Source organism: Fistularia commersonii, chromosome 28, assembly GCF_037954325.1.
Source record: "Fistularia commersonii isolate RoL2024-O1a breed Wild chromosome 28, RoL_Fcom_v1.0, whole genome shotgun sequence".
NCBI lineage: Eukaryota > Metazoa > Chordata > Actinopteri > Syngnathiformes > Fistulariidae > Fistularia > Fistularia commersonii.
Window position 1 is genome coordinate 12,985,716 of NC_141311.1, and position 22,630 is coordinate 13,008,345.

The 22,630-nt window shown below is 42.0% G+C and overlaps 1 protein-coding gene across 2 annotated transcripts in view; it reads right to left on the minus strand.

Annotated features, from left to right (window-relative positions):
• Positions 1-21,756, minus strand: part of LOC147217669 (receptor-type tyrosine-protein phosphatase F-like) — a 156,449-nt gene extending 134,693 nt beyond the window's left edge. The window contains exon 1 of one of the 2 annotated variants that reach the window (XM_086176283.1): positions 21,372-21,756. The gene's annotated coding sequence lies outside the window, so the exon portion shown is untranslated. The remainder of the gene's footprint in view (positions 1-21,371) is intronic. The other variant, XM_086176284.1, reaches the window with a different exon arrangement.
• Between the last annotated feature and the right edge of the window lie 874 nt (positions 21,757-22,630).

Consider the following 22,630-nt stretch of genomic DNA (forward strand, 5'->3'; position numbering starts at 1 on the left):
TTTACAACGTGACCTTCACTTCTGAGTGCAAGCACCTATTCAAATGTGGAGTATCTATTAGTGCACAGGTAAAAGTTTCTCTGAGACTATCACGTGGAGCAAAGTATGAAACAGTGTCTTAACTTACGTGTAGAGAGAGATAGTAAGAGGGGGGAGCCATATCAATGTTCTAAATGTGATTTGGAGAAAAAAAAATGCTATAATATGCTGTTATCACCTCTTTATAAGTGTATCACTGACACAATGAAAATCTTCAAAGGTTCTTCAAGTATAATGAATTCTGTTAAGTGCAACTAGTTTGTGTGTGGGAAGAGTGGAGGGGCAGGAGGACTACAACAACAAACCAAAAATATAGACAATTAGGTTGTGAAATGTATCAGTGTAATGTTATATCTCTGTAATATTGATAATTAGTATAAATCACAAAAATGCTTCAATAGAATGATATTTAAGTGTACATTTTTATTTACAATTAATCTTCCAATTGTGTTGAAGTAGACTACTGCAAATGTATGTAGATATGCCCTTAAAACATTTACCTTCCTGGTAGGAGATACACAAAAAAGTAGTACTTCAAGAGACTGATAAATCTTATATCCTTAAAATGGTTCTTCAAGCCCTTTACACAAAAAATAAGTGTTGTGACGCTGTTGCTTCAACCAATCAGATTTTGAGTTGGCGACATCAAAGCCTTCTTGCAGGCTTAAGCAACATCAGAGTGAACAAGTGTATTAGCGAGGAGATGCGTACTCACGAGCTGTGAACAGAAATATAGTTGTGTTTGTTAAATATCGTTTTTTTCAACCCACAATGGCCGCAGGAGGAGAAGAAACAGATTTAGTTACCAACATAGTGTTAAAGCGATCTTCTTTTTGAAGAAAAGCTGGACAGAGTAAAGAAAGGTCGGGCAACTCCAAAGCCAGCGAACCTGTCACAACCAGGAAAAGCATCTGTCTGACATTTTCAAGCCACAAACTACGACTGGCAGCCCTGGCTCACAGGCTCCGAGGTACACTGCGAATGGTATTGCTGGAAGTGCTTGGAGCCGAAGCACACGGATAATCTGTACGACAGAATAATTGAACTATATTTGAGGAAAGAAAGGAGCATGGATTTTGTCTACAAATGATCAGAATTTTGGTGAGTAAAATGCTGCTATTTCCCTAAATAATACTGCAAGTTTATAAGGTTATTATTGGTGTTTTTTATGTGTCACAGCTGTTTGGTAGAAAGGCATTTATTGTGGCTACTGTCCGTTTTTCTGGCTCTCGAGGAGGCGCGGTCATTTTATACCATCGCCTCAACGGTTGGGTTTATTTCCTAATAGGGACTTGTTTTACACAATCTTGGAATTGGGGCACTTGGGGTGCCGGGCCACGCCTGGACAAAGCATCTGTGGGTGTGCGATTGATTACGCGTGGGGGTGTCAGTGGAAGAGGAGACATTAGGGAATCCCTTCGTCATCACATGATGCGCTCCCGCAAGCGAATTTCAACACTACACGGGTTATCTATCTACGATGCATGTCAGGATCTCCTCTCGGCATCTGAGAGGAGACACGGCTGGGTCCCAATTGAGAATCAGTGCCAGCTGCAGCAGCGGCCAGCTGCCACTTATCAACATCTCCATAAAGAGAAGCGGCACGCTCTGCCTGGCACCGGACAATTGTGACTCTGCCTGTGACGCTTCACCTGACCCTGTTGCCTGGCCCACCAGCTCCCCCTCGTCTTGCCATAGAAATAAAGAGATCTGATCTGATTCCAGCCCTGGTGGTGTGGATCCCTGCCTGAGTCCGCCTGGCCTGTGACAGAATTCTCCGTCCACTTCTCGAGAAACCTGCTGCTCACCTACAAACTGCGCAAGAGGATGGCCTTCTGAAAGATCAGTGACGTGAAACGGGAGGAAAAGGAGCGGCAGCGGTGTAAAAACGAAGCCTAGCTGAACCTGCCGCCGGATCACCCCGTGCGAAAGCTCTTCCAGCAGAAGGAGGCCCGCAGTGCCACAGAGAAAACGTCCCCGGACGACCGCAACGTGGAGAAGGGGCCGGAGTACATGGAGGTCCCCATCCCCAAAACCGCCCCCCGGAGGCCCGGCTCCGGACCGGGCCAAGTTGCAGGTGCCGACCACTCTGATGGGTTCGGCCAGCTGACATCCCACCAAAGTGAAAGGGTGGGGATGCTTCAAGGAGTTCCTAGTCAAGGGGGACGGCTGGAGCACTGTGTCCAAGCGACTTGCGCCTCGACACGGTGAGCGACTTCCGCAGTCCGGTCCAGCCTCCAGAGGCTCGGCACTCCTTCTACCCCCATCCCGGAGCAAACGCTCCAGGCGTCGCTCCAGGAACTAAAACTGGAGCTGAAGGACAACCTGAAGAGCCTGAACGTGTGATTGTCCAGACTGGAAGTGCAGCTGAACGAGGCGCTGCAGCTCCTTCGGGGGAGGAAAGATGCTGGGTTCCGGCTCGGCGGATTCTGGACCCCTCGTTAATCCGGCAATTCCATCGTGACCACCCAGGCTGGCTCTGCGGGGCGCCAGGAGGCGCCCGTTGAGGGGGGGGTACTGTCAGGATCTCCTCTCGGCAGCCAAGAGGAGTCACGGCTGGGTCCCAATTGAGAATCAGCTGCCGCTAATCAACATCTCCATAAAGAGCAGCGGCACGCTCTGCCTGGCACCGGAGAATTGTGACTCTTCACCTAACCCTGTTGCTCGGCCCACTATCTCCCCCTCGTCTTGCCATAGAAATAAAGAGATCTGATTCCAGCCCTGGTGGTGTGGTTCCCTGCCTGAGTCCGCCTGGCCTGTGACAATGCACCTCTCTTTATACTGCATTTCTGCATAAGATGTTTTTTTTACAGCCATAAACTAATTATTGGGGGGGGGGGGGGATTGATTCAGAGCACTACAGAAGGCTTAGGTGTAAAATGCACAACCCGGCACTGTTTTTTAAACACCTCTGCCTTTATGTAGACAGGAAAAATGCAACATTTAAAGTAGGCATGCACAATTTAATTGCAGTCAAGATGGGTTGACCATGACAGCAATGGACTCACAAGGGGTCCAAACAGTTTCAACGCCCAGTTTAAATTATCTTGTAACTTCCCTGTCTTGCACTTATGGTCACTTTAAGCAATAGTTCCACCCCATTTTTGATGTTTACACCCATTGTACACACTACTTTGTTGCGCTGAGACAGAAACAGTCTCTGCAAATCAGCGTTTATTAGTCGATCACAAAATTACACCAGCAAACCACTGGTTTTGGATGTATACTAAAGCATTTCTGGTGTTTCTTATAGTCTTGTGTGTACCAATAGCAACTGAAAATTAGACAAAACAATTTCCTGTAAACAGGGCCTCAGTTTCCATAAAAAAAAATCTGCTGAAACCAGTCAGTTAGTGTGCACACAAAGTCTTTTCAAAATAAGTAACTAAGTTGCTCTTCAAATGCACTCCAAGCTCCACGCCTTCAAAATGTCACTTGTATAGTTTACCTCAACTCACTCACACAATTGAAAACAATCAAACAAAAAATATTTACTAACTAAAAAGTTTATGACTGTGTCTTTGGAGTCATTTTACACAGACTGATCATTTATTTGTTCTTAGGAACCAATTGCAGGAGTGAAATACAGGAAAAAAAAAATACAGGGACAAAAAGGAGTACATTAAAAGGGACAAATAATCCCCTATCAAAAGCTCTTACTGAAAATGTTTTGAAAACCAAAAATCATCCAGGCAATGGTATGAAAATATCCTCAGTTCAATAGAAGAAAAATGCAGAATGAAAACCAGGGTAATCCATCACTTATGGCATTTTGATTTTGAAGGGTTCTTTTTTGAACCCTGTCCTGGCGTACAGACAAAAACAAGGGCCCTCTATTGACCAAAGATATTTGATTATGTGAAATTCCACTGTATAGAAAATAACATTATCTGCTGCTGTGGATATAAAATCTGGTTTTTGAGAAATAAGAAAGGCCTTTTCCAATCCTTCCTATATTATGGAATGGTCCAACTTAGTAAGGCATAAAATTATTAACATGAGGTAATAATCATCCCAAAGGTGTTCTGCAAACTGGCCCAGTGTATGACCACAGAACTAATTAAAGCTATGTAATAATCTCAGTCTCACTGGTTTTCTCCTCATCTATCAGTAGAAGAAGAAATACCTTTATTGTCACATTCAGTTAAGACAAATAGCACAACATCAGCGAAATCTGACTTCTGCAAATTTAATCCATCATGGATGAACCATGAGCAGAAGGCAGCTAATGAGCAGCGCATGGGGAACAGTTAGGGGTTCAGTGTCTTGCTCAGTAAAACTTTGACTGGTTAGTAGGAGTGAGGGAATCGAACCAGGAATGTTCGGTTCCAAGATGTCTGTGGAGGTTCTCAGTCATCCAGTCTTCCAAGAGTATTCTTCAGCTCTCACTTCTGAAGCCTCTCGGATGAGGGGTGAAACGTCATCAAGTGAAGAAAGGTCAAGGCCGGTTGCAAGGCAAGAAGATTTCAACAAGTTCGGATCCAAGGACACCCGCTCTAACCCAGAGCCACACTGCTCTGGGCTCAGAGTGATGTGTTATGTTACGCAGACCACTTTCAGGCAAGTTCTTTGTGGATGAGGCAGGGGTGCATATTAATTTATACTTTCTTTGCAGCCTGACACCGACTGGTTTAGAGCCCAGTACTGGTCCCAGGCCCTGTGTTTGGGGGATTCTGGCTCAAAAAGATTAGGAATGATTGATGATAAATGTTCCTTGCACATTTACAGTATAAGGAATAAAGATTTTGTGAGATTAATGTAAATAATTTTTTGTTATTTCTTTTTGTTATTTCTTGTTATTAGGCTTCATTTAGCCCTGTAAGGGTTTCCCCTTTTATTACTTTCTGGCATGCCACTGTAAAACAAAAAAAAAAATACAGTATCTGGTGTGCCTATTGAAAAACAAAGTCTACATACCTGTAAACCTGCCTCAAAACTTTTGGTAGAAAAACAAGTCCTCATATTCAGCAGATCTTCACCTATGATTATGATTTTTTTTTACTTCAGATATGTCATGTAAAATAACTCTACAAGTAAAAAAAAAAACTTCTCTTGAAAGCCTGCTCAATTACAAGCATAACACATATTTTAGGAAAATTGGGAAAATGTTCATTAAAAAAAAGGACTTACTGAGATGCTAACATAACAGTAAATGTATATCTGTGAAAGTTGAGAAATTGAGAAATATACTTTCAACGACCGAAAGTACAATACAAGGTGAGAGTTTAACCACAGATTTCTGCTAAATTCTATCCGAGCTGCATGACGTGATGAGTCTGAGCTGGGCAAAGTGATCAACATACTTGAAGCTACTAAAATTCAAGAATGATCCCCCCCTCTCTAACTATGTTAAAACAAATAGTGCTAAAGTGCTATAGTGCTAAAAAGAGTCATCATAATAGTAAAGTTATGTCTGAAACAGATGCGTTTTGTTTCTAGCAGTGGTCATATCCATTGGCTCCAGTAAACAAAGCATTATCGCAGAAACTGATAATACTGGAGTTCCGACTGACTAATCAGCACAGCCTAACTTATTCTATCCTTTAGATCAGCTTTATGCATTCTCTCTGAACCTTAAAGCTGACACCATCAAGCTTAAAAATGTAATAGTAAAAGAACAAAGATGCAATTGTCTCAAGCATCTTCCCTCAGATCCCTCATCTTCTGTTCCTACCAGGTCAAATGCAATCTACTGGTTGATTGCAAAGGCAACGCGAGTCCACCGTGGAGCCTTTCAAAATAAAGTCTACTGTGCACAGGAGACCATGCAACATAAAACCGAGTGTATGGGTCACAGAATACACTACAGTAAAGATATTGTGGGTAGATCGCATGTCATTAGAAAAATAGCTGTTAACCTCTTATCCATCCCCACTGTGGCATTTTGAACTGGATTGACAGACACTACAGCCAGTCTAAGATCTAGATAAAAATACCGTTACACCATGACTGATGATCATGTGCAAGTCTGTTTGAGGCTGGCTGTCAGTGATTTCTGTCCAGACAATGAAACCCCTCATTCATTCAGACGTCATCAGAGTAAGGTAATGGCCATTCATGCACGTATACATACATTGACACACACACACACACCAATACCTTATTTGAGATCGTCAATTTAAATTAAGTAGCTAAAGCAGGATACAATTGCGAGCGTATGTGTCTGTTTTTTGTTTCTGGTTTGTTTTTGTCTGATTGAATGCTGACAAATATCTGCCACCTACATAAATCATATTTGAAATCAGCTTTCCAGAGTCACAACATTGAGGAAGAACAGGAGACCAAGAGCAAGGTGTACAAGCGAGGGTAATTATTTACGGAATGATCTGTGTATTTGACCAGTAAGAGTTGTGCACCAGAACCCCTTATCTTTCTCTCACCTCCGATTTTCATTCCTTTCACTCTATTATGTACACAATAAAGGGGGTATAATGCTTTCATCTCATTTTGCATTTCACAGGGAGATAAATTAAACTACACCACAGCTTAGCTGGCAGATTCCATCTGCAATCAAAAACCAAAAGAAATTGGCACACAGGAAATTTTATAGATTGGTCAGAATATGGCCGTACTTGAAACCTTTGCCTGATTATATTACATTTCTTAGTTGTAAATGTGTGAAATCAGCTGATCACAATTGTCCTTAGTGTGTGGTAGATTCAATTGTTCCATGATCAAGAGACATATGTCCAATTGTTTGGCAAGAGCGGCAACAGATCAGCCACTAAACGCAACTGGTGGTAAGCACCTCGATCGACTTAAATGCCCAGTTCAGCTGATACTCACAAGAATAACTTACTAAAATTATGTGCATCCCTGTTATTAAGTCCAATTCAGTCTTTTAAAGTTAATAATAGTTTTTAACGAATGCTAATATTTGTGTTGATAGGCCTAATAACAAGCTGGGAAAGTACCTACCCCATTTACCAGTTTCTTGTTCTTTCTCTGTACTGACACTGTACTGTGCTGTCTCCGGGTCCCCATACTAACTAAGTCAGGGTCATCATCCTGACTAAAGAGAAATCCAAGTTTGCAGTACTGAGAAGTAGCGCCAGACCCTTTATCTTTTTCTAATCAATAAAAAACACATTTCTGAAAAGCTTTGATGAAGGCTGTTTTTTCTGTAAAAATATTCAACAGAGCATATTTGACCAACTTTTAATTGATTTTTCTAACTTTAATACACTACAAGTAAGACTATACAACTCACCTCACCTCTAGGAGCAGTCCAGCCCCTTGTATATTTTCCTGTATGTGGCCGTTAGAGAAAAATACCCAGACACCCCTGGCCTAGGTAGAGATGTTCATTAGCCTCCTGATGAGACAAATATATTTGGTTAACTTTACAGTTAAATATCGCCCCCCCCCCCCTTTTAAAATAATTGCCTAAATCATTTTTTCAGATTTTTCAGGAAACAAAAAAAAACTGAACCATTTCACACACTCTTGACATAGGCAATTTCTACTAAAGGGGTAGAATGGCACAATCTGTTTAACTGAGGATGTAGGCAATTTTGCGAGAGGTGGTCAGCGTCATGAGGAGAGGATTTAGGAAAAAAAAAAAAAAAATGTAAAAAGATGACTAAGAGGGTGACAATATGAAAAGATACTTAAACTGCCCACTCCTGGTAAAGGAGATCGAAGGAGGCCCTAGGGGTCTGATACGGATAAAGAGTATGAGTTGTTCAGCAGAGCTTCAAAAGAACAAGTACTGGACCAAGAAGCTACATCAGACTGGTTCACTGTATCCCCTAAAGCCCAGTCTTTCAATCTGTTAGCCTGCTCTGCATCAAATGAGCTGCAAGGAAGGAGGGTGCAAATATTCTTTCAAAAGGCACTTCCAACCAAACAATAAACATTAACTCATTTGGGAATGCACCATCTTAGAGAAGCTGGTTGGATATGACAAACTGCCAACCTCTGCAAATGAGCAATCTTCTATGAAAAATAGGGAGATATTCCACTCAAAAACAAAAAAAGTCCTTTCAGCCATTTGGCAGGAGAAAAGTGCTTTGAGAGCATCCACAAAAGTTTACCCTTTAGTCAAACCACAAATGCTGGTTATCCTCTTAAACTGTTTGATAGCTGTGTTGGCACGAGGAAATCTTTCTTGTTCAAGGAGTCCATACATGACAAAAAGGTTTCCTCACAGGACCCTGGTCCAAAAACATGCAGAAGGTTATTGGAATAAATTGGGAAACTGCGTGGCATCTGCCTCACAGCATGAAAGACCTTGGTTCAATACCCACAGGGACCTTTCTATGTGGAATTTGCATGTACTCTCTGTGTGTTTTCTCCGTTCCTCCGGGTTCTTCATTCCCCTTCTCTAGTCCAAAAATATGCAGGAGATTTATTGGTTTACATTGCCCAGATGTGTGAATGAGAGTGAATGGATGTTCATCTCTATATGTCGCCCAGCGATTGACAGGGTGTACTCCACCCAATGACAACTGGGATAGGCTCCTGGTAGATAATGGAAGGATTGTACAGCATATTGTTATTTTCCTTCATTCGAAACATCTTAATTATCTCCTGAAAATTTTATAGAACATAAAAAATACATATCTCTTTCTAATGAAGTTGACCTTTGACTTGGAAATGTGGTAATTTTTCAATATTCCTGCTAGAAGAAGACAAGAATATTGGAGAGAGGATTTCCTTGTTTGAGGCAATTAAGGTTCAATTACTGATATTTGGTCATTTCAGCTGTTTATTTACATGAAGCATTTTTAAATTATGTCCATTCAATCACAGCACAGCTCATATAAAGAATGATTTGCTTAAGATGAAAAAAGGGTATTTTCAAATATTCAAAATCCACACTTTATACACAGACAGTAGAAATAAAGATATGCATGACAGTCTCTGCAGCAGATATATTTTTCAGCACCAAACATAATTTATTTGCTTGCTAATGGATTAGTTGCCTGCCTTTATACAGTAAGATTTTAATGATTCGTTTGAATGTTTGCTTATCTTTAAGATAAGGATTGGTGTACACCACAGGGACAGCATGTGTTACATGTTTTGGAGATAAAGTCAAAGAGACCAATTGAGATGGTTTGGACATACCGAGAGGAGGAGGGATTATAAGGATGCTGAGGTTGCAACTCTGAGGCAGGAGGCATAAACAAAAAAACAAAGAGGAGAATTATGGATGCATCAAAAGAGCATCATGACTATTAGAAAGCCAGTTAGCAAGGGCCAACAGTGGTAGTCATTCATCCTCCTCACTGCGGCACTCATCGGCACGTGAAGGTCTTAAAACACACTATTGTCTGGGCTGGCTGCTTTTCCACAATCTTGCAAGGTTTTCCTCACATCCTCAGCAGAGACATTTGAGTGGAAGCTTGCCTGGTTGGTCGGAGAATCTGAACATTGGGGGAGGAGTTGGATTGCATCACATTGCATTACATTACATTACATTACATTACATTGCATTTGGCAGACACTTTTATCCAAAGCGACTTACAATAGAGGACATAGGGACTGCAAATACACTTGCAAATACATGATGCACAGGAAATATACAGAACAGTAAGCTTGGGTTAGTGAGTTTTTTTTTGTTTTTTTTTTTGACAAAGACATACACAAACGTACAAACACACACACACTGCATAGCCTAACTTGCTGCCTAACCTGATCTGGGGCATCAGCGCAGTAAAAAGTCCTGAAAGATAAAAGTTTTTACCTGTTTCTTGAAGGTAGAGATAGATGATGCTAGTCTTGTTGCTTCTGGAAGTTTGTTCCACCACTGAGGTAGTAGAACTGAGAACAGTTTTGCCTGAGATTGCTTAGAGCGAGCAAAGGGTACTGCTAGTAGGCTTGTATTAGAGGAACGCAGCTCTCTGCCGGGAGCATAAGGTCTTATCATTTCGTTCAGATATGCTGGACCTGTTCCTGAGGTGGTTTTGAATACCAGGGTCAGGGCCTTGTGCTTGATCCTGGCAGCTACTGGTAGCCAGTGCAACTGGATGAACAGAGGTGTAACATGAGCCCTTTTGGGTTGAGTGAATACCAACCGTGCTGCAGCATTCTGCAGTGGTTTTATTGCACAAGCAGGTAGTCCAACTAGGAGGGAATTGCAGTAGTCCAGGCGGGAGATGACCATGCCCTGAACCAATAGCTGTGCCGACTGTTGGGTCAGGTAGGGTCTGATTTTCTGAATGTTGTACAGCACAAATCTGCAGGTCCGGGCAATTGAAGTAATATGGTTGGAGAATGACAGCTGATCGTTGATCATGACGCCGAGGTTTTTTGCAACTTTGTTAGGGGCCACTGTGGTAGAGCCCAACTTGAGGCTGATGTTGTGATGAATTGTCTCTTTAGCTGGGATCACCAGAAGTTCAGTCTTGGACAAGTTCAACTGTAGGTGGTGTTCATCCATGATGACAGTTCGAAGAGGCAGGCTGTGATGCGAGTCGAAACCGTGGCATCATGTGGGTGAAAGGACAGGTGCAGCTGTGTGTCATCGGCATAGCAGTGATAGGAGAAACCATGTGTTCTAATGACATTTCCTAGTGAGGTGGTGTACATTGCGAAGAGAAGGGGCCCCAGCACTGATCCTTGGGGTACCCCCAAGGATCAGTGAGAGTTTGAAGATAGGTGAGAAGATTGGTGAGAAGATTGGTGAGAGTTGAAGATAATGTCCCTTGCCATGACACCTTGATGGAGCGGCTAGAGAGGTAGGAGTGGAACCAGGAGTGGAAGGCACCAGTGATTCCCATGGATGTGAGTATCTTGAGGAGTATTCTCTGGTTGACTGTGTCAAAGGCAGCTGATAAGTCTAGTAGGATGACGACAGATGATAGTCCTTCGGCTCTTGAAGTCCTTAGAGCTTCTGTTACTGCCAGTAACGCAGTTTCAGTTGAATGCCCACTTTTGAAGCCAGATTGTTTTGGGTCCAGTTGTCCAGTCTGATTTAAAAAGTTGGTGACCTGTTTTGCAGCTGCCCTTTCCAGGATTTTTGAAAGGAATGGAAGAAGTGAGGCAGGGCGATAGTTTTCCACCAGTGCTGGATTAAGAGTGGGTTTTTTCAGTAGAGGTGTCACCCTTGCTTGTTTGAGGGCAGAGGGGACAGTTCCTGAAGACAGTGAGGAGTTCATGATGCATGCTATCGCTGGAACCACTGATGGATGCTTCAAAATACACATAGAATGTATTGAGAACATTTGGGGGACATTCAACGTTTTTCTGCTTTTGTCAGCGATGGTTCTAATGTCCTTTCCTATGGTCAGGGGGGCATTGGCAGAAAAAATTACCCTACATTCTAAGATCCTAAGGAAGCAGTCAGGAACCTATGGCTCAGGAGCCATATATGTCTCTTCCGGTGACGGCATGTGGCCCAGACAATTTTGAGTTGAAAAAAAAAAAAATCAGGTTGGAACTGATTTTAATATACTTGTGATATTTCTTCATAATACTGTGTCATTTTAAAGTAAACAGAAATAAGTTGAAGATAAATTTCAAGGGTCCCTCATTGTTTGGGTCGGGAACCAATGGCTTCCAAGCATCTCATTGCAAAGGGGAAGTAACTAATTTTATCAGATGGCTAACTAGTTTATCCGCTTCAACCCTTGTAACGGAGGAAATGGCAAAAAGAAAAAAAGACAATTATTACCGTGCATTCCAGGGGACGTGGACAGAGAAATGTGCATTTGGATCTGCGGTATGTCTAATATGCAATGATAAAGTTGCATCGATGAAACAGTCAAATATAAAGCGGCACTTCGAACAAATCCATGCAGCACCAGAGGTTGCATTAAAAGTAAGACATATTTAATTTATTATACGTTAAAAATACTATATGGCTCTCAATGAAGTATATTTAGAAATATTTGGCTTTTATGGCTCTCCCAGTCAAAAGGGTTCCTGACCTCTGCTCTAAGGGCTAAGAGTAAAAATAAAAAACGACCCTGGGTGAATATTTTGGATCGAACAGATGTGATCATGCAACTCCTTAAGAGATAAAGAAGCATTTGCACTACTACTACACTATCACAGAGCATAACTGTTCTATACCTACAAGTGAGCATCTGTTGTATCACTGTTTTTTGATGTTGGCTCTGTACATCTTCCATGGGCTTTCCCCGACAGCTGGCTGTGGTCGCCTCAGAAGAAGAGCAACCCCCTAGCAGCATCTAGCATGTTGATGCTTACCATGTCTCCATTAACTAAGGTGCACTACAATTCCTAACCTCCTTATAGCTGTTTAGTTGGAGTCTTATTAGATTTATGTCAGAACAGGGGGTCTGTTGCTCGCTTTTAGTCTTGCTATTGGAGCAGCTCTCTTGCCTCTCATACACCTCCGGGCACACCCCGTCCTACTCCCTCTCAGTTGATGTGCCCCCCTCCTCAAGTCCATTGTCTGCAAGAGCCTCAACGAGACCAACACTGGGCTGAACTCAGGTTAAATCTTCTCACTGGGATCCATGAGTTGAAGTACTTCAGATGAACTGTATTTCAAAACTACTCCCATGTCGTTGGTTGATTTGTTTAATGGGTTTGTTAGTCAGCTCAAAAGTTGCTGAGAAGCCTCTTCACTGCGACACAATGGCACTTGGGTACTTTTGTGAACTTGCCAGCTTACAATCTATAGTTTGAGAAATAAAACATTGAGCTGCTCTATTTGCAGACTCAGATGAATGGTCGATGTTGTGAGTCATGTAAATACTGAATGAGGTAGAACACATTAGCTGTTTTTATGCTAGAGCCAAATCTCCCCCTGAAATGCATTTCCAACCCTGTTCAAGCAAATATAAAATCAGTTGCTCAGTGCAAAATTACTTGGAAAACACTGTGCACTAATTTAAAAGTTGGTGCAACCCAACATTGTATCCTAAGTATGAATCAAATAAAAACAAATGATCATACTAATAATTGATGGCTGATATAAATGAAAAACAAACGAAGTACAAGCATTTCCTCCAGGTTCTCCGGTTTCCTCTCACAGTCCAAAGACATGCAGGTGAATTGGAAAAAAATAGGAAAAATAGCCCTGAATGATTGAGTGAGAGAAAAGTTGTTTGTCTATATATATATATGTGGCCCTGCAATTGACTGGCAATCAGTCCAGGGTGTACCCTGTTTCTCGCCCGAGTGCCTGAGCCGGACTGGGCACTCCACCCACTTCCAGCTGAGAATCATGGTCTCATATTTGGAGGTGCTGATCCTCATCCCAACCACTTCACATTCAGCTGGAGTTCACAAACAGAACCGAAATCCATAATCACAATCCATAATCTGCAAAAAGGCAGAGACTCAATCCTGAGGTCGCCAACCCTCAACACTCTTGCCGTGCCTAGAAATACTGTTCATAAAAATTATGAACAGAATCAGTGACAAAAGACAGCCCTGGCAGAGTCCAACACTCACCAAAAAAGTGTATGTTTTACAACCGGCAACGTGGACCATGCTCTGGAACCAATCATACAAGGACTGAACAGCCCCTATGACAGGGTTCGGTACCCCATACTCCCCGGAGCACCCTCCGCCCCTTTTCCAGGTCCATAAAACATATGTTGACTGGTTGGCGAAACTCGAGCCTGAGCCGTGCATCAATTGGTGGTTCCAATTATATTTAGCTGGAACCTCTCAGTCTCATGCACTAGCTCAGGCTCCTTCCCGACCAGAGAGGTAACGTCCCATGTTCCTAGAGCCAGCCTCTGGAGCCGCAGACCACTACGGTCCCCCGTTCCGCCCACCACCCAGCTCACATCCCACCCAACTCCCATGGCCACTCCTATGGATGATGAGCCCAAGAGAAGGGGGACCCACGTTGCTCTTTAAGGCTTTAAGGCCTGGACCGGGCTCAATGGCCGAGTTGGCTTAGGGAGGAGATTTACTCCATATGATTTCAGCAGCTTTATTCCGAAGGCTTTGCTGGATTTCTTGTCAATTTATGTAGAAATGAGATGAGATGATGAGATGAGATGAGAGCAACTTTATTTATCCCGAAGGAAATTGTTGTGCCAGAGTTTCAAGCAAAAACATAACAATAATAGATAATAGTAGGAAGGAGGGAGAATAAGAAATACAATAAAATATAAATTGGCAAGGTTAAGGCTATCAAGTGTTTTAAGGTCTTGAGTACAAAGATTTGAAGATTCCCTGCGGCTGAGGGAAGAGGAATTAAAAAGTCTGATAGCCTCAGGTAGGAAAGACCTCCTGTGGCATTCAGTGGAGCTCCTTGGTGGTATCAATCTACGACTGAAAGAGCTCTGACAGGATGTCAGTGTGGCATGCAGTGGGTGATGGACGTTGTCCATGATACTGAGGAGCTTCCTCAGAATCCTTCTCTCTGACACCTGCACAACAGACTCCAGCTCCGCTCCCAGGACAGATGTGTACATGTACATCACTGTGTACATCATAGAAAAAAAATCCAGACCAGAGGTCTTCAACAAGGGGCCTGGGACCTGCAAGTTACTACAAGGGGATTGTTTTTTTTTGGTTGATTAGACGTTTTACCTTTTCAAAAGCCTCCCCAAAAGCCGTTAATCTGAGCACTGTTTTAAGAGATCAATATTGTATGCAAGATAACGGCAAGATAACGAATGGCGGTGGCACAAATAGGATCACTCATTCACATTTCCACAATCATGTTTATGAAAAAGAATTGAATCGCTTGTATGCATGATCATGCAACTGTCAGACAATTTTAATATTGGCATTTGTATCAGTTGGCAAAGTATGTTTATTGATGGCAGTGGCAAGGCCACCCTACTCACTTTATCTTGCACATGTTTAAAATGAAAACATAAATATATAAACTGTATTATTTATCATTTATATTTAATACACGATAAGAAGGTACATTTAAAGATGGCACCATGCCAAGTTTAATAAAAAAAAAATGTTATAAAATATTTATAGTAGGGGGTCCTTGCTCCATCTCTCAATAAGTTCATCAGGGGCCTGGCCTAAAAACACTGAAGACCCCTGGTCTAGATTATAACTACAGGGTGTCGATCAATGAAAGACCACAAATGTATGTAGTACACAACCATATATAGGGGAGGGGCACAGCTTTGTAGGCACCAGGGACGGATATCCAAAACATTTGTCAAATGCATTCCCCAGACAGGTTTTACAGTTGACATACTGCTGGAATCCCTTTAGAACTTTGTCCAGTGACCAGTGATTGAAGTCACCCATGATGAATTTGTGGCATCCAGCAAGATCTCCTACAATCTATAAAGTGTGGATTTGATATGCTCAACATATAGGAACGGTAAAAAGGACATAAGCCAGTGTTAAACTGAATATAGGCTGTTTTCAAGTAATTTCTACCAATATCAGCACTTAAATTGCCCATTTTAAAAAACGGAATATTTCTACATAAAATAGCAAGTCATACAATGCTTAATTCTGCAAATTTTTAACCTATTTTATCTATGTCTGCACTTAACTTTTTGAAAGATGCTCTTGTTGATTTAAAGTTATTGTAAATTTCTGTCATTTTATGTTTATTAGGTAAAACAATCTTCATGGCAATCACATTTTTGAAAACAGGTGAATTTGCTGATGAACACACAATACTAGAAAACTGGCAAAAATACTGAAAAAATTACTATGGTAGTAGTAGTAGTTCAGTAGTATGGGTACTGGGCAGTATGGCTTCATGTCAAGAAAGACCACTGCAGATGCAGTATTTGCAGTAAGAATGTTGGTGGAGAAGTAAAGATAAAATAAGAGGGAGCTGCACTGTGCCTTTGTAGATCTAAAAAAGAACACAACATTGCCATGAGATGATCTATGGTACGGAATGAGTAAGTCATGGGTGGCAGAGAAGTATGTTAGACTGGTGAGGACATGTATACGACCCATGAGACAGTGCTAAGGTGCATTGTAAGTGTGACAGAGAAGTTCAAGGTGGAGGTGGGAATACATCAGGGATCAGCTCTGTCCTCCTTCTTGTTTGCAGTGGTGATGAGATAAGACAGGAATCTCCATGGACCAAAATGTTTGCAGATCACATTGAATCTAGGATCTAGGCCTACATGAAACCACATTTAGTAGAGCCACCAAAGATCTGTCTGAGGAAATAAAAAAGCAAGCCACTGGTTCTGGCTGAAACAGCAAGACAAGCCTTGGGGAGCAACATCTAGATAAGTTTTGCTGCAGGAGGTGTCATGAAGACATCGCTGTTCATTGCTGATCTGGACTAAGAGGTGAAACATCAAGAAACAGTGGTCTTCATGAAGACCCTGCAGAAAAACCTTGTGATATGCAGCCAGGTTTAGGCCTGTCTCTGGGAGGAGGATGCCCCTGCCATGCACAGTCCACCAAATGCACCGTCAGAAGCGCAAATGGCCTAAGGCCCAACAGGAAAGACCACCTCACTGTTATGAATAATTGTTTTACCTAGACCTGTCACAACTTTTTCAATTGCAACTTTTTCAATACAAGAAATTGTATTAATACAAAATGAAACAATGGAGTTTTGTTCCATTTTCAGGGCGTTTTGTCCAGAGTAAAAACAAAAACAGGCCTGTACATTACAGCATACAAATAAAAGGTAACTGTTAAGCTTTAATTTGATCATTTATTCACTTTTAAGCAAAGACAAAATTTGGATCTGTGACTTTCGCTGTCAGCCAGTGTTTGGGACTCTACCTCAGTCACCAGCTATGAATTACTTTCTTGCTATGAACATGAATATTTATGCATGAAGTGCATATTTTGGTTCCTCTTCTAAAGGACACATTTATTTCAGCAAAACAAACCACATAACTGTAATATTCAAAGGAGTACTTTTCAATGTCAATTGCTTCAATATTGCAATTATAAGATAACTATTAAGTACCAGTATCGTGTATTATGCCATTTAGTATCACCCAACAGAGTGTGCTTGATCTGGTAAGGTACAAGTTGTGGTAAAACCTTGATAATGCATGTCATACTCAATTTACATAGACAGTCTTCTTCTTCTCCTCAGGATGCTTCCTTCAGGGGTCACCACAGCAAATCAACCTCCTCCATCTAATTCTATTTGCTTCAACCTCTTCTCTCTCACCAACAAACTTCATGTGCTCCTTCACCACATCCATAAATCTTCTATTTGGTCTTCCTCTAGACCTCCTGCCCAGCAGTTTCAGCCTTGACTGGTGTTATTTATTTATTTATGTACATATGCATGCAGCTCTTTGCTGCTACAGCAGTCAGGAGAACATTTACAACCTGCTTGCTATTGTTTTTCTAGAATGGCAACTCAGAGAGCTATATTAACTTGAGCTAATGCTAAAGAGAATTGGACCAAGAGTTACATTACTAGTATAAGACTTTTTGCCCAATTTTTTATATGCAGGACATAAACAGAAATCTCATGTAAAAAGCAACTGTAGCCTACTGTGGTCTTACTGAGACAGGGATGTCAATACAGAGGGCCAAAAAAACAAATTTGTCACAAGCCGAGGGCCGGACTAATTCAGTGTTTATTAAAACATATTGAACTGACTGAACATAGCCTATTGAACGAAGACCTAAATGCATAAATGAAATTGCATGCATTATAAACTGAAAATGCAATATCGTGCTGCTGATCATATCATAATGATCATGTCAATTACTGCTTTCAAATAGTAAAATGAGAAAATAAAAATAAAAGAAATAAATCAAAGCAGTTGTATTCTTTCTGATGGCTCTTATCTGCAATTAGTTCATTAACTGAAAAAGAAACCCATAACTGAAAAATAAATATAGATAAATAAAATACAATAACTTAAAATACGAATATCCATGGCACACAGACAAAACAATACTTTCTTCAAAGAAAAAAAATCACATGTCTTGTAGAAACAAATGCAAACATTTAACTGAATTAAAAACTAAAAATACGTTCATGCTCTGTGATGATGACTTGCCTGAGGCTGAGCCTAATACTTGGTGGTGTCTCATCTTTTGTACAAGTTCATCAATGTTCAGGGTCAGGCTCTGAGATGAGAAAATCCTCAAGACTGAGTGAAGCTTATCACTAAGACGGCTCCTGTGTGATGTTTTGTTTAGCTTCATCAAAGAGAACAGTTGTTCACACAGGTATGTGCTGCCAAACATAGAGTGTCTGAGCAGCTTGGATGCCCAGCTGGGGCATTGTGTCGGGGATGAAAGGTGCAAACTCAGCAGCACCTACTCTCTCATATTTTTCCTTCAGTGAGTCATTGCACTGGAGCTCAATCAACTCCATTTGTAGGTTTGATGGTGTGCTTTCCACGTCAACTGCAAAAGGATTGCCGAGCAGTGCAAACCTGCTTTTTTGGCCTTCAAAGTCAGCAAATCGGCGTCGGAAGTCGGCAGCAAGCATGTTGAGTTTAGTGGTTAACAATGCATTCTGGAACACAGCGGTAGAGAGCTTCTCTTTCATGGTCAGGCAGGGAAACTGTCTCAAGTTTTCTATCCGCATCTGCAGCCAAACTTTCTCCACATAAAAGACACACAGGTTTGCCTTTTACATCCATGAACATGTACTGTGCCTGGAGGAGGTAGCTGAAATTTGACATCTGCTCTGACTGCTGATGAAGAATGAAACCAAAGTCCGCTAGCTGCGCTGCAGTGAGTTTTGCGGGGTACCGTTGCATTGTGGGGAATGTAGTATTGGTGCGTTCAAAACACTAGCTGCGGCCTGTCAGAAAAATGTTTTGTGAGAGGCTGAAATAGAGTCTTCTTCTCTTTTCAGCTCCTTTCAGAAAAAGTCCACAATAGTGTACGGAGTATTTAACTATCAAGAGGATCTCCCTCCGAATCCCAAAATTTGATTTCTGAGCCTGAATATTCAGATCTTCTTCCTCTCCTTTCGGTTTTCCCTTCAGGGGTTGCCACAGCAAATCAACCTTCACCATCTAACCCTATTCTCTGCATCCTCCTCTCTCACACCAACTACCTTCATATCCTCTCTCACTACGTCCATAAATCTTCTCTTTGGTCTTTCTCTAGACCTCGTGCCCGGCAGCTCCACCTCCAGCATCCATCTACCAATATATTCACTATCTCTCCTCTGTACATGACCGAACCATCTCAGTCTGGCTTCTTTGACCTTCTTTGCAAAACATCTAACATGTGCTGTTCCTGGGATAGACTCATTTCTGATCCTATCCATCCTGGTCACTCCCAAAGAGAACCTCAGCATCTTCAACCCTGCGACCTCTGGCTCTGCCTCCTGTGTTTTTGTCACTGTAACTGTTTCTAGGCCATACAGCATCCCTGGTCTCACCACTGTCTTGTACACCTTTCCTTTCAATCTGGCTGATCGTCTTCTATCGCATAGTACCCCTGAAACTTTTCTACACCCATTCCAACCTGCTTTAACCCATCTCTTTAAGGCTGAAATATAGTAAGCCAACTTAATTAAATAACTATAGTAATTAAAGGTTGAGCAAACTGCATAGTATCTGGAGCTCTATGATTGTAAATGAATGCTTGACTAAATGTATTTACTGAAAAATAAATATCAGGGCATCAATTCTACTTACATTGCATTCAAAAAACAACATAGACATCCTGTGATAAAGGTGATCCCAAATATATCAGAAACAGACAAAACTGATTGACATACCATTTAAATTTGACCTTTCAATGTTGTCCATACTTCACTACTTCATGAACCAATGCAAGCAAGCATCAAATGTCGGAAACTGCAAATCCAACAAACGTTGCTTGACACTAGTTCTCTCATAACAGGAGTGGCCATTTTTAGACCACATGATTCCATTTTCTCTCTTCAAAGGGTGCCTGTAGAACATAGGTAACACTGGTTTATAATACCACCAGTTGACTGAAGAGGGAGACCTGGTTTCAATCAGCAGTCAAATTGCTCCTACATTACATTTCCAGACAGAGGAGTTTATCGGGCTTTGCCATTTGGTGCTGATGTTTAGGAGCAAGAATTGTGGAAATTCCTCCATACATGCAACTAAGAGCATTGTGTCCCTTCATGAAGATGGGATGCTAAAAAGAATTTAATTAAAGCCTCCTATTGTGAGACATAGTGTGCTGTCAAAGTAGATGATCAGCATATTCCCCATTCCTATGCACTTGAACTTTTAAAACTTGAACTTATACTCTGCCTGATATGAACCCAATGCCAAAGAGCCGCATCACAACCAGTTTGAACCAGTCTGTCTGGTTAAAAAGAGTTCTTGGCTTTCTGTGCCAACGCCCTGACAGTGGGCCAGTGAGGGATTTCAGGGCAGTTAAAATCCCCTGTAAACTTGAAAAAATTGTTGACCCTGCCCACCGCAGACCCACACGCTTTGGTTCTAACCATCATTAAAATTCTGGTGCCCTGAAATTATCAAGACTTTAACCATATGGAAAGCATGGGAAAGCCTCAACTGAGACAACTGAGCCCAGTGGTTTCTGCGCATGTTGCAACTTGGGAGCTGGACCTCTCTAACACTCCCATTCAATACACTCCCTGCTAGGGATAGCCCGCATTTGAGGAATGAGTAGAACAGAAAAAGCAAATATAACATCAAAAAGTAGGTAAATTAGACTGGAGATTTATGATTCAAAATAGACAAACACACACACACACACACATATATGCAATGCTTCCACAATGCTTGCTCCTATATATATATGTGTGTGTGTGTGTGTGTGTGTGTGTGTGTGTATGAATTTGTTATGAATTTGAACATTTATATATACATATATATATATATAAATGTTCAAATTCATGACATGGGAGAGGAGGAAGATGGCATGGGCAACGCAATTCACGAACAAGCTATTACATTCGATAGCGAGCTCATAACTGCTAATAGTAAGCCATCGTAAAGGGGGGAAGCATGTCATTGAAATCAGTGAATAAAAGGTGACGTAAAGATCTGTTTTGACAACACTGCTCGTTTTTAAAGGCCGATTTATTGACGTATTTTTCATCAAATCATCGGGTCCATTTAATATTTCCTCCTTGTAAAGATTGTAAAGTGCCGGTGCCCAGCTTTTTCGACAGATCTGCGCATGTTCAGCCAGCGAAAGAAGTGATCTTGACGAAATTCGGCACCATCAAGTATAAGTTTATCAAACTCAGGGCTATGTATTCTTAAGAGACGATTCATTATTCCAAACTTATTGAACTACATCCAAAGGTGTTAGTGTACACGAAACATACAACAAAACGCTTCGACCGTGAACCGAAGACCGTTAGCACTAGACAGAGCAGACTTTGAACACTTTACCGTGAACGTCGCATGCCAGAAAACGATTTAAATTTCTTTTTGTGTCCACCGCAAGTAAAAAACAGACATTTTAACGAACAAAATTTCGCTAACAAGTGTAGAATATTGGACTCGGGTATAGTGGGGCCACTGAGAAAAAAATAGCAAAGCACTTACTGAATATCTTCTTTGTCACCGCAGTTGGCATTTCTCCCCCTCGACGTCTACGTTAAGTCCCGTTTTCAATTTGTAGCAAGCCAAATCCCTTCGAGTGCTTACCAAGAAAAGGCGAGTAGGTCCAGGGCGTCAAAGAAGTGGGGAAAAATATGAGTCCAAAGAAAGACGAGGTTCTATCCTGGGCGACCGAGATCTTGAATAGCGGATCTATTCGTGGCAGCTCCGTGTCTCCCAGTGAGCGGGTTAGCGGCGGCTGGGTACCGTGTGTACTTCAGGTGCAAAAGGAGAAATGTTTTACGGTCTTTTCCAAGTAAACAAGTGAACCTTTTATCTCGCAAATTAAATCTTTTAGGAGAAGTATGTGCGCAGCCCTCAACCCCGCCCCGCAAGAACTGTGGAAAGCAGGCAGTTGGTAAATCTCTCCGTCACAGTCACGCTTCTAGTTTCTGTGGAGAAACATCTACACGTCGGTCAGGGATTTTCGGATTCACTATGCTACACTCGCTGGTGTGTCCGATCTTCCCTGCCTCTGAAGTCCGACACTACGAATGCAGTAGTTGCTGTGGGATCAATCGTTCGTAATTTTACTGTCATTCAACAATAAAGACAGCAAATTAAGCAGTGTTTGCCAGGATTTTTACTGGGAAAATCTGTTCAATTATTTCTTTGTTTTTGAATTAAGACATGAGATTGGCCAGTACGGGGGACAAGGAAGAAAAAGGGAATCAATATACAGTATTTGTGTGGGTATATATATGTACACATAACTGCTCCCCTGGCACTGACGGATGGCAGCCTACTGCTCGTGGTTCATCCATGACGGGGTTATTGTAGAGAACGAATTTCCCAACGAAGGGTTAATAAAGGATATTATTTATTATTATTATTAGTAGTAATAGTAGTATTAATGCAGCCACAGGGCGGCACTGGACTGTGTCTCTCCAAGCCTGCCTTGTGTCAGGGTTCACACCTGATCCCCATTGTAATCGGCGCCAGCTGCAGCAGATGCCGCCAATCAAGATCCCTATAAAGGGCAGCGGCACTCTCTGCCTGGCGCTGGGGGATTGTGGTCCTCACAGACTACTGTGAAGCCCCGCCACACCCGGACCCCATTCCTTGCCAGCACTGGACCCCATTCCTTGCCACGACCGGACCCCAGGTGTGACCTCTGTTCCCTTCCCGAGTCACGGCCGGGCCCAGTCGGCCGGCGTGACCTCTGTTCCCTCCCGCAACCCGTCCAGTCTGCATCTCGTACCGTC